Genomic DNA, 11,548 nt, shown 5'->3' with positions numbered 1-11,548 from the left:
ATTGGAGAGCTACGAATGAGTAGCGTAATCCAGTCATGGAAACCATGGAAACTTAGAGAAATGACTGAGGGGATCGTCGTGCTGACCACACGTCACCTCGTAACAGGTTGGATGATCTCCCGCCTCGGCAGGTGGAAGTGAGGCCGGCAGTCGGTAGGTAGGCCTTAGCCCTGTATTAGTACACAGTTGAATACATGCCGCGAGAATACACATTATGAAATTTGTTTGACTCAACTCAAACATACTGCAGAAACTATTTCCATGTAGATTTAATAGCCGGCATCCGTGGCAGAGTGGTTAGCACATCGCGCTACGACGCCAAGGATCCCAGGTTAGAATCCCGGCCTGGGTATGGATGTTTGTGAGTGTCCATTCATCAATTTCATCATCATGACTCATCCTCATCTTCGCAATTAGCCAAAACTGGCAGAAAAGTGAAGTAAAATAAACCAAATAAAAAAATAGATTTAATATTTCATATTTGTGTTGCTTGATTGAATTGTTGTTTTAAGTCCGCTTTTTGCACAGAAAGGCTAATTTGGAATGGGCCTACAGTCTAAAGTGGGATCCTAACCACTATGTGCCTACACCGGGTATCAAACCCGGGACCCCTTGACTACAAGGCGACGGCGCTACCACTAGACCATCGTGGAGGCCATATTTGTGTTGCTTCACAAGACTTATTTTCTAATTGCGCACTCTATTATTAGTAAAACACATTTTATGTGTGTGTTGGATATGGTATGAGATTTAATTAGGAAAAGCGATGGATAATGTAATATTTATACAAAGTAAATTAATGCATTATAATCTTACAACAAATGTAACTATTACAGAATAGGAAGCCAGTGACGAAATTAGCCGTAGGCCTAAGTTTTTTTTTTAATTCCTCGCAGTAGTAAATATTGTTACAAATAAAATCCAGAAATTTAGATCCTCAACTTAGGTGGATAAGAGATCAAATTATAATTCTCAGCTTGCATTTACCTCCGATTATTAGAAGTATCATTCGAATGTTGGCTGATAAATGCGACGTGCCTAAAATACAGGAAAACGTAACAGCATAATCGTTCCATTATTTTTGTTTTGTATTTGTATTGCTTTTGTTTTATTTCAAGTATAATTTACCCCTTGGCTAATCGCAAAGATGAAAATGAATGGTGAGTAGATGAAATGGATGATCACAAATCCATGTGGATCACAAACAGTACAGAGTACTACACAGATTGTTGGCCCACATGCCAGAACCTAGTAAGCCCGCAAGATTGAAGTTCCTAGGATATATTACCTGGAAGAAATATTGCTATTTGAATGTTTCCCGAAAAGACACTATTTATACAATAGCCATTATCTAATTCATTCGCCGGCTCGGTAGCCGAGGGCGTTAAGTGGTCGACTTTCGATTTCGCCTCCGAAGTTCCCGGTTCAAGTCCCAGCATGGGCATAGGTTTTCTCTGCGAGTCAGGCACGTATCCAGGAATTCCTTTCGTGGTGGGCTAAACACCATATTTTTAAGGGGTATATATAGAACCTCACAATTGTATGTTTAAGGCCAATGGTGGCGATTGGGTTAAAAACGGGAGTGGGGGGGGGTGCAAGAAAAGTTTACTTTCTCTTCCCTTGGTATGCAAGGGTTAGCATAAAGAGGTCATAGTGTGAAGGCAAAAAAATGGGGAGCAACTATCCCCAAAATCGTCGCCACTGTTCAAGGCTGCCAAATTATTCAGAACGTGAAATCGGAACATTTTTTACCACTCAACTCCTCTGTTTCCATGTATTAACATTGTGTGCCGGAACCATCTCAGTATGTGTGTTTGTCCATTTCTTATCATCAGACATCAAAACATCTATGGCGTCTTCGAGTGTTTTTTACGAAGCTGTTACACACGCACGGGATGGACAATCCACTCGACAACGCGAGACTCAAACTGTGGGCTGAGAACTGGACGCAGAAATTTCTCGAATATTTCTCTCTGATTCGAGCCTGAACACCACTACTGTGTCTTGTCCTCCCATGTTTACAGTTCTTATAAAAGCTGAAACCCACCAAATTATTCATATTGAGGCCTAAGCACTCGCAAGTGTTCACAATTGTCTGTCACAACTTCCGCAGTCTTGTCGTATATTGGCACAAAACAGAGTAAGTCTTTTCGAATACAGTTCGAAACAATTAATTCACAATGAAAACCCTTCCGATCCCAACACATCTATGGCCGGTTCGCTCAACGCGCGTTAAATTTTAAAGAAGCGTTAAATCAAGTTAACGCTACATTAGCACATTGAGGCATTTCTCCAAACTTCGTTAAGGCTAACAGACCTCTAATGTCGTCGTTAAATCTAAAGGCACTCTTTTGCTTCATTAAAGTGCTTAACAGCGCGTTGTGTTGTGTCGGAAATAAGTTGGCGAAATTCCGTATGCCAGCTGTTGTGTTGAAATGTTATCCCAAACCGATTTGAACACATTGTTTCCATACCATGTCTTTCTACAGCAAAAATAATTTTCCCATTTCGTATTTCATATTATAAATTCGTACTGCAAATCAGAAATCACATGTAAGTTAAATGAGAAATATTGTATCAATGTAATTACTTTTTAAAGTTTTGTCAATAATGGCATCGTGATCATCACACATTATTCAAATTTTATTAATTTTGCCTGTCGAACCAAAAATATATGCTTATAGTTAATTATACGAACTTGATGTTTTTAAAATGCGTATTGGGCTTCCACCTTTAATTCACTGGAACCATAAACACAAATTATCGCATGACTATTTAAAATAATGTAACCTCCTTTTACATATTTCAATTTTTATAAGGTGAAGTTATTCGCCAAAATATTCGGTGTCGTCGTCCACGGTGTTTTCCAGTTGATCACATACAAACTGGAGAAAGTCGTGGTTTCTTGTGTTTATGCTTATGTCTGCTTATAACTACCATTCCAATCTTATGTTGTTTTTAAAACTGAAAAATGTCAGAAAACGTAAGAGATATAATTAAAATGAAGCAACTGTCCTAGAAATAGGCAATACACGTCCTGTAATCACATTTAATGTAAAATAAATTTGTGACATTACACAACGTAACCTGCAATCTTTCAAAGTCGTAAGGAATTGTTCTTTCGAACTTTTCAAATTATTATCCACCTACTCCAATTTACATAATGGGAAAAAAAATGATTTTGCAGTGACGAGAATGCTCGACACAAATGTTCATCATTCTATATTCTGAATCACAAGCGGCTAGGGACAGCTGTAGCAAACTGGAGATGCTAAAAGCATCAAACCTGACCTGCCTAACCTAACCAAGTACAGAAATAAAGAAAACCTGCCTAACCTATTTACTTATCTAGCTCGTAGCTGTATGTAAGTACTGTAGAATAAAACATGTTGTTTAATATAACTTGAGTCTTAATATAATCACAAAATCAAAACAATTATTATGCAGTATATTGAAAATGGTGCAAATGGAAATTAAATTGTATTCATAACAAAAATGAAAGAGCACTTAAAAATAGAAAAAAATAATCAACCGTTACATATACAAGGTACATTTACGAACGACTACCATCTCATCGCGTAATATAGCTTACATATGTTGTTTCATTAAGAAAAAAAGCTTGAGGTCCTAAGCAGTTTCAGGTATATAGTTTCGTGCATGGACATTGTAACATTTTGACATAAAACACACTACCATCCATTCGGAAATTATTCCTTGTACATACGTACAAGTGGTAATGATATTGTCTGAATGCACTCGTTATATTTTTTACCAGTTATGATAAATTAAATGTAAAATATCATGTTAATCAACCGTTCCATGTACAAGGTACATTTTCTGAATGACTACAATTTTATCACATAATGAATCACCAAACATATTGTAAAGAACCGTACTACACATGTATGTTTTATTCAGGAAAAAAGCTTCAGGTCCTAAGCAGTTTAAAGGTGTTGTCGTTTCGTGCATGGAAATTGTAAGAGTATACATATTTGTTTGAAAAACACACTACCATCCATTAGGAAATTTTTCCTTGTACATACGTACAAGTGGTAATGGTACTGTCTAACAGTGCACTTGTTTTTTTTTGTCTTTTTTACCAGTTATGATAAATCAAATGTAAAATATCATATAAAGCCCCTATCACACGGAACTAGATTTCTAGTAGGAATTCTCTAGTTGACGCTGGACTGACTACAGGCGCGTATATTCTAGGCTACCTAGGCTATCGCCGAAGCCCATATTAAAATACAGGAAATAATCGACTAGCAAATTTAACCGATGCTTCACTCTCAAGTTACGACCAAGGGGGAAAGCGCTAGTGTAAGGTCGTCTTTATTTATCGCCAGGCTTCTTCGTCTGAGGATAAAGTCTTTGAACCAGCAGGCGGTCCTTTCAACCTATGACGTATTTGTGCTGGCAGGGACGACCTTGGTGGTCCCTGGTGCTGGCTTCCAAACCCAAGCGCTGGAGAGTGAAGACTTCGCTGCATCCTGGCGATATTGTAGTGTTGCCAACAATGGAAATACGAAATTCGCTAGATCGCTGGAAAAGAAATTATAGGCGGGGGTGTCAATGCAAATTATTCAAGCTAGGGGATGCCTCATGAAAATTACATCACCTCCCCCCCCCCTCCATCCCTTCGAGCATTGCCCGTCTCTCTTCCAGTTCCATGAATTTCGTCACATACAAGCATTATAAATCCGCCAAATTTAGTGATTTTCCCCTGAAGGTGGCACTCTGCTTCTCCATGAAATTCGACTGTGGTCGCAGCCGATCGCAGCTATATGGGACATTCTGATGACGTCAGCCATGTTGCCATCCTGTTTACTTCTGTTTCAAGCAACCCCCCTCCCACCTCCCCCCGCTGTCAAAATGTCAAAACCTTCGCCCTCGCGGTGGGAGTTTCGGCCCGAGTCATCCCAATGAAATACGTTTGGCAACATAAACAATCCATGTTGTCATAGCAACCATTCACGCACGTGTTTTCAACCACGCGGGTCGGTGGTAGTTTCCGCAAAAGGAAGGGATATATGGTCAAACTTGTTGTGTCCGAGATCCGAGTTCTTTGTGTCGCCCGCGTATCGTGTTCATGGATGGGAATCCTTTTTTAAAAAAAAATCAGTGATCGAGGCCCTTTTGTTGTGCTGTGTTTTTGACATGTGTTGTGTTGTTCTGTGTTTTTGTTCCGTGGGCGTGTGAAAATGGATTTAATCACCGAACTTGTCTCAAAGACGCCATTCTCACGGCTTCCTTACGAGGATAGGATGCAAATAATAGACAGGTAGGCCTCTTCCACCTCTTCCGGACCTTACAGTCGTGCAGAAAGACAAAAATAAGGTATATATTAGGCGTTTTCACGAGACCAGCTGCCAAAAATATCTTTGGTTGACTGAGTCGAGTGCACTTAATAAATTGTATTGCTGGGCATGTTTGCTTTTTTCTACCGACAAAAGTCCTTAGAATACAACAGGATTTAGTAATTTAAACTATTTGGTAACTGCTTGCCATAAACACCAAAAATCCCTTAGTCATATACGTGCGTTCAGTAACTTACAGACATTCGGTTCTCAAAGAATTGATCATTCCTTGAATTTGCAAAAGAAGATTGCTGACAGTTTGCATAATGAAAAAGTGAAGGAAAACAGAATTATTATAAGAAGATTAATTGATGCAATAGCATTTCTGGGGAAGCAAGAATGTGCATTTAGGGGCCACAATGAGCAACACAGGGACAAGTGCGGCTTAGCAATTTAGCTATAATGTCTATTGAGATAGGGGTTCTAATCAACATCAGAAATTCATGTGAGGACACATTCTTCGATAAAGTGACAAAAAAAATTCACGGAAAAGGAGGGAAGAATGGAGTTTATCTTCAAGTAAGGTAAGAAGTTAATTATTATTTCATACTCGCATGTAGGTCCTACATATTGCATGTTATAGACCGCTCCTCTTTATAAATAAGCATGAAATAGTTTATGTCCATTGCCTACTATTGTTGTTTTTAATGGCAAGATTTCGATGTAAACAAAAAAAATCCAAAATGAATGAGGAAGAGCCAGTGGCGTGCCCAGGATTTTCAAAAGGGAGGGGTTATGTATACTTTTTCTTGATAGTTAGCCTTCAATTTGTCATATTTTCCTAACTTTGACGTTCTTTTTTTAAGAATACTGGAACAAATGGGGGGGTTATAACCCCCACCAACCCCCCCTTGGGCACGCCACTGGGAAGAGCCCCCCCCCCTCTTTTTTGCCGGATACATTTTCATTTAAAATTGAAACACTACTATATTTGGAGATAGCCCTGATCTTGGTCTCAGCATACGCCACTGACTGACTACCCATTTGCTAGTTTTCGCCTCACACGGTACTTGTTATACCGTACTTGTCGATAGTCTTTCGTTTCCATAATGGCGGCCGCGCGAGATGTAAACAACGTATCACTTCACACTTTTAAAATACGATAACTATCCAACCGAGAGGAATATCGCTTCGTATTAAATGGTTTTAGGTAGAGAAGAACGGCGCTGATAAAATACATACTTTACAACGTTTACTATACACGTATGGAAGAATATTTTAGATTTTTCAATTGTAAACTTGCCTTTCGTGTTGTATGCACTCGGAAGCCACAGACAAAAAAAGGCTACTTTACAAACTCACAGAATATCTTCACATGGCCAAACTTTGCTCTGATTGGCTGTTCCACAGAATCTAGTCGAAGAAGTTAGTAGCAATTAGAACATGTCCTATTCCTCAAAACCAGTCAAGCAGTCAGCCAGGCGGCCATGATTACTACCCAGAAAGTTAGTTCATCGCCAACTAACTAGAAATCCAGTTCCGTGTGATAGGGGCTTTAATCAACCGTTCCATGTACAAGGTACATTTTCTGAATGACTACAATTTAATCACATAATGAATAACCAAACATAATGTAAAGTACCGTACTACACATGCATGTTTCATTAAGAAAAAAGCTTAATCCTAAGCTGTTTCTGGTAATGTAGTTTCGTGCATGGACATTGTAAAAGTATGCATATTTGTTTGTAAAACACACTACCACGCATTCGGAAATTATTCTTTGCACGGTACGTTCGTACAAGTGGTGAGGATACTGTCTCACAGTGTACTTGTCCTTTTTACCATTTATGATAAATCAAATATAAAATATCGTATTGTATTATATATATTTTTTCTTTGAAAAATATTTGTACGAAACAAAAACACAACCATTCAGAAACCTCCCTTGTACATATGCGTGAACGGTAATCATACTGGTAAACATTTTACGCGCCTTCTCTTTTTGTCAGTGATTATTTGGAAACAGTAGATTTCTTGTTTGCAATGCCACATTCACATCAATGCCAATAGAAGTGACTTGCAATATTTACATATTGTTTAATTGCCATGGCATAGTAAGTTAAGTTATGCATGGTGTACATTTCGTTAAATGTTCTCTTTTGTTGAGCAAACACACGTTCATTTCCACCTTTAGGCCTCTTTTGCAATGCCATTTTAATATAATTAAATTTATTAAACTTCAAACAGATTACCCTAACCTAGAACAGTAATTTTTATTTATATATTTATGATCTTTTATTGGCAGTCGGTAGGCATTTAAATCTAACTTACGAAATTACAATGTAACTGTTAATCCTAATACATAACATTTTCGGTGTGCGGACGTAAATACATAACCAACATTCATTTCTTAAACATATATTTATGTGTTACACATTACTTTATTTATTTTTGTTCCTGGGATTTCATACAATAAAAATAGTGGGCCGAGTCTGCTGCCACGCGCGTGGCAGCAGCAGGAATGAGGCTCAAATTTGCTGCTGCCACGTAATTCGTCTGCTAACCAATGCTAACCAATGACAGAGGATGTTACAAATCTTAAGAACAAATGAAGACGAGTGACCGAACTGTCACAAATTGACGATATGATACAAACCTGTGCCCAAAATGAGTTTCAGTTAACACGTGTGTTTTCTTACATTAATTGAAGTGAAAATTTTGCCCCCAAAAATGCAAGTTTATTATGTATTTAGAACACGGAGTATCGTAGACTAGTTGGAATGAATGTACAGGTAATTTAGAACTTTTTTTTAGAAAGCATTTAGCGATATTACTTTAGGTAATTCTAACAGATCGTAACCTACTAGGGACCTAAACGTGACTCGCGTAACAGAACTACTAGATTTTGAACAAAATCTTAAAACGTTTTTGTCTAAGTAATCGCTAAAACTTCACAGTATGTGTTACAGACGTAATTGCATACATAGCATGATGAAATCGCTATAAAACAAAGATAAATTGGTTTGTAAAAAACGTTGTATCCACACTAAAGTAGTGAAAGAACACGTAATGATGTAAAATAATAGTTGCTGTTGTAGAATATCATGTTTGGTGCTATGTTCCCTTTCGGAAGTCTTCAGACTGTTCTGCGTCACAGGAAGGTAACAAACGTGGTAACGGCACAAATACTAATTATTGTAGAATTTTGGAAATCATTGTCACACGAAATTTGAACCTTCCTTAAAGTAATGATCACTGTTTGGACTCGAAAAAAGTTATTTATGTTGAAAAAAAAAACTTGAAAATTACCGTACGGGTAACACTTTACTATACCGGAGACGGATTTCTTCAAATTTACAGGAGAAAGTACTTACGCAAAATATTTTCTGTAGCGTTGTTGATGTTCGGGAATGTAGTTTTGAACAATTTTAATGCGAATGCATGTGGTTTTCTACGAGAATCTATTTCCGACGCGCTATTGCTGCTGCCGCCATTTGCTTTCTGCACGAGAGCACAATACGCGCTATTGCTGCTTTTACAAGATGACGTGTCTAGGATGCGTTGTGAAGTTGTTGCCGGGTGTGGAAGATGCTGTAGAATTTGTAATTCAACATGGAATCTTGAAGAAAGAAGTGGAGTGCAGGACGTGGAAGGTTAAAATTAAAAGAATTCCATGTAGCTATTTTCTTTCATCGAGAAAAACCGATGTTGTCCGTGTATGCTAAATTGAACAAAAGGAGTGCTAATGGAACCTAACCTAACATAGTAGGCATACCTCGTCCCCGTGATTTTTCTTGGGGCTATCGTGAATTTTTGGGCTAACGTCAATGGTTTTTGGGGTACTTGTTTACTATCCTTTGGATACATTTATTTATTTTTACAGAAGAAACTACTTACCGTAATAAGTTCCTGTAGCATTGTCGAATATCGGGAAGGTGTTTTGTGTGATGTGGGAATGTTTCATAGCTGAAATTCATGTTGTTTGTTGAAAATTAATTCTCCGACGGAGAATAGCTAGCCCCACGAACCATTGGCACGTGGATAGGTTAGTTCTGTTAGGTTAGGAAACATAGTTAAAATTTGGTGTCGTGTTAGTATCAGGATCCAGAAATTGGAAATAATTGCGAACCATTGGCGCGTGGTTAGGTTAGTTCGTCTCAGGCAAGCGAAAAGGCCTATCAGAAAGACGTACTGGTAATGTGAGAAATTGCAATTAATTTCATCAAAACAACGTTGATACACCTTCAGGAATGTTCCGCGAAGCAGATACGTAAGTACTAATGTCAAAAATTGACGAAACGAAAAAATTAGAGGTGTCCAAAGGATAGTAAATTTTTACCAAGACATTATTTTCGTTAGAAATTCATTATTTCACCTAAAGAAATGTTCCGCAATGCAGAATAGTACGTTAGCAATGTAAAAAATTGTGAAATAAATCATTGATAGGTGCCTCCCGTATAGTAAAGTAGTACCACCTTACGCATTTCTCATGGACAAGATATTCTCCGTCGACAAGCGACAGTAAATAACGTAGAAGCATGGGAATGAATGTAGAAGTAAATCAGAACCTTAGTATAATGCATTTAGGGACTTTATGTTAATGCTAAGGGAACCTAACCTAACCTGCCTAACCTAACCACAAAAGCATATATTGAACAAAATCCTAAGTAATCACTAAAACTCCGCAGTATGTGTTAACAGACATACATCAAAATCGAACCATGTAAAAATTGCATGATGAAATTGCAACAAAACAAAAGGAACTTGGGCCAGAATGTTTGCTGGTGAAATCCTTTTACTTTATTAAGTTCTAAATCAAAGCTGGCAATTGCATTGCAAGCTTGGGATTGTTTATTGTTTTTCGATCTCAAACTTTAGTTTGGTTCCTTTTTTTTTGTGCTTAATTTTCAAGTAAAAGTAGCTATATCCTTGTATTTAAGTGCCCATAAAATGTAATTTAAGTGGTTAGGTTATTATAATGTTGTCATAATTGACACTTCAACCCTCTTGACTAGAAAACTGACAATATTCGGTCTTGGATTCTGGATTCGAATCTTGGCCTGGGCATGTGTGTTGTTTATGAGTGTCCTGTCATCAATTTTATTTTACAGGGGCATTACAGTGTTCTTGTGTGACATTTCACACTTGTATTATATAAGGCTCTAGCAATGTGATCGGATTAAAATATTTCATAACGAACTGATTTCACATAGAAGTATAAAGTACGTTTTGCTGTCTGCTAACGAATTTTAAAAAATACTGGAGTTGATGATCTAGCCTGAATGCATGAAAATGTGATATGTAGCAACGTTTGACTTCAGAAGCTAATATTTTTTTGTTTGTGAAATACGTATTCACAAACAATAATGCAATTAAAAACAATAATTATTCCAGATTAGTTCATGTTGTTATTTACATGGAGTAAGGGCACTTCATGAAATGCCTCACTATCATCACTCATCCCCATCTTTCAATTAGCCAGAAATGGAAGGAAAGTGAAGTAAAATAAACCAAATAAAAAAAAAATGTCTTCATACAGTAGTAACAGCGTGCAGGGTAATTTTAATGCCAAACTTCAATTTAATTCTTTTTTTTTATGTTCTGCACTTATGACCAAGTGTTTGTTGTTATAATGTACTTTGAATAGATAAATAAACCTAAAAAAAAATGTTTTCTAATTGTCACATCTGACAGTAATTTTGCACCAAAAATACATTGGGGAACTTCGTGCTTGTAAATTTTAGCACCTAGAAGCACATATGTGATGCTTTTAACAAATATTATACACATAAATTACAATAAAAGGTTCAGACATTCTAAACCAATCTAACACAACCTACCTAACCCACTCACATTCTGTTATGAGAGAAAATTATTTCATCTGCTTAATTAGCTTCCCTCAGATCTCCATGAGTGTGATTTGGATAGTAAGATTTTTGAAGAATAATCTGTTTCATAATTGTAAGTCACCCATTTCTACACAGAATTAAATGCTTTTTGTGCATAAACATTTTGCAGGGTGAGTTCTTTCTCCTACCTAACCTAGTTTCTTCTTATACCAGATATGTAAATGAGCGTGTGCCTTTCCTGTAAAAGAATAAATAGGTATCTTATGTTGTCCATGTATTCATGAATTTTGTCAGTAGTGACGGTTTCTATGCATTTTGAAAAATATAAAACAAAATAAGCAAATTGGTTCATGTAGTGCATATTGACAGAATTTATGAGGATTGTTACTACTTTTGGTG

Source organism: Lepisma saccharinum, unplaced genomic scaffold (genome assembly GCF_977018435.1).
Source record: "Lepisma saccharinum unplaced genomic scaffold, izLepSacc3.1 HAP1_SCAFFOLD_560, whole genome shotgun sequence".
Taxonomy (NCBI): Eukaryota; Metazoa; Arthropoda; class Insecta; order Zygentoma; family Lepismatidae; genus Lepisma; species Lepisma saccharinum.
This window is presented reverse-complemented; position numbering follows the sequence as displayed.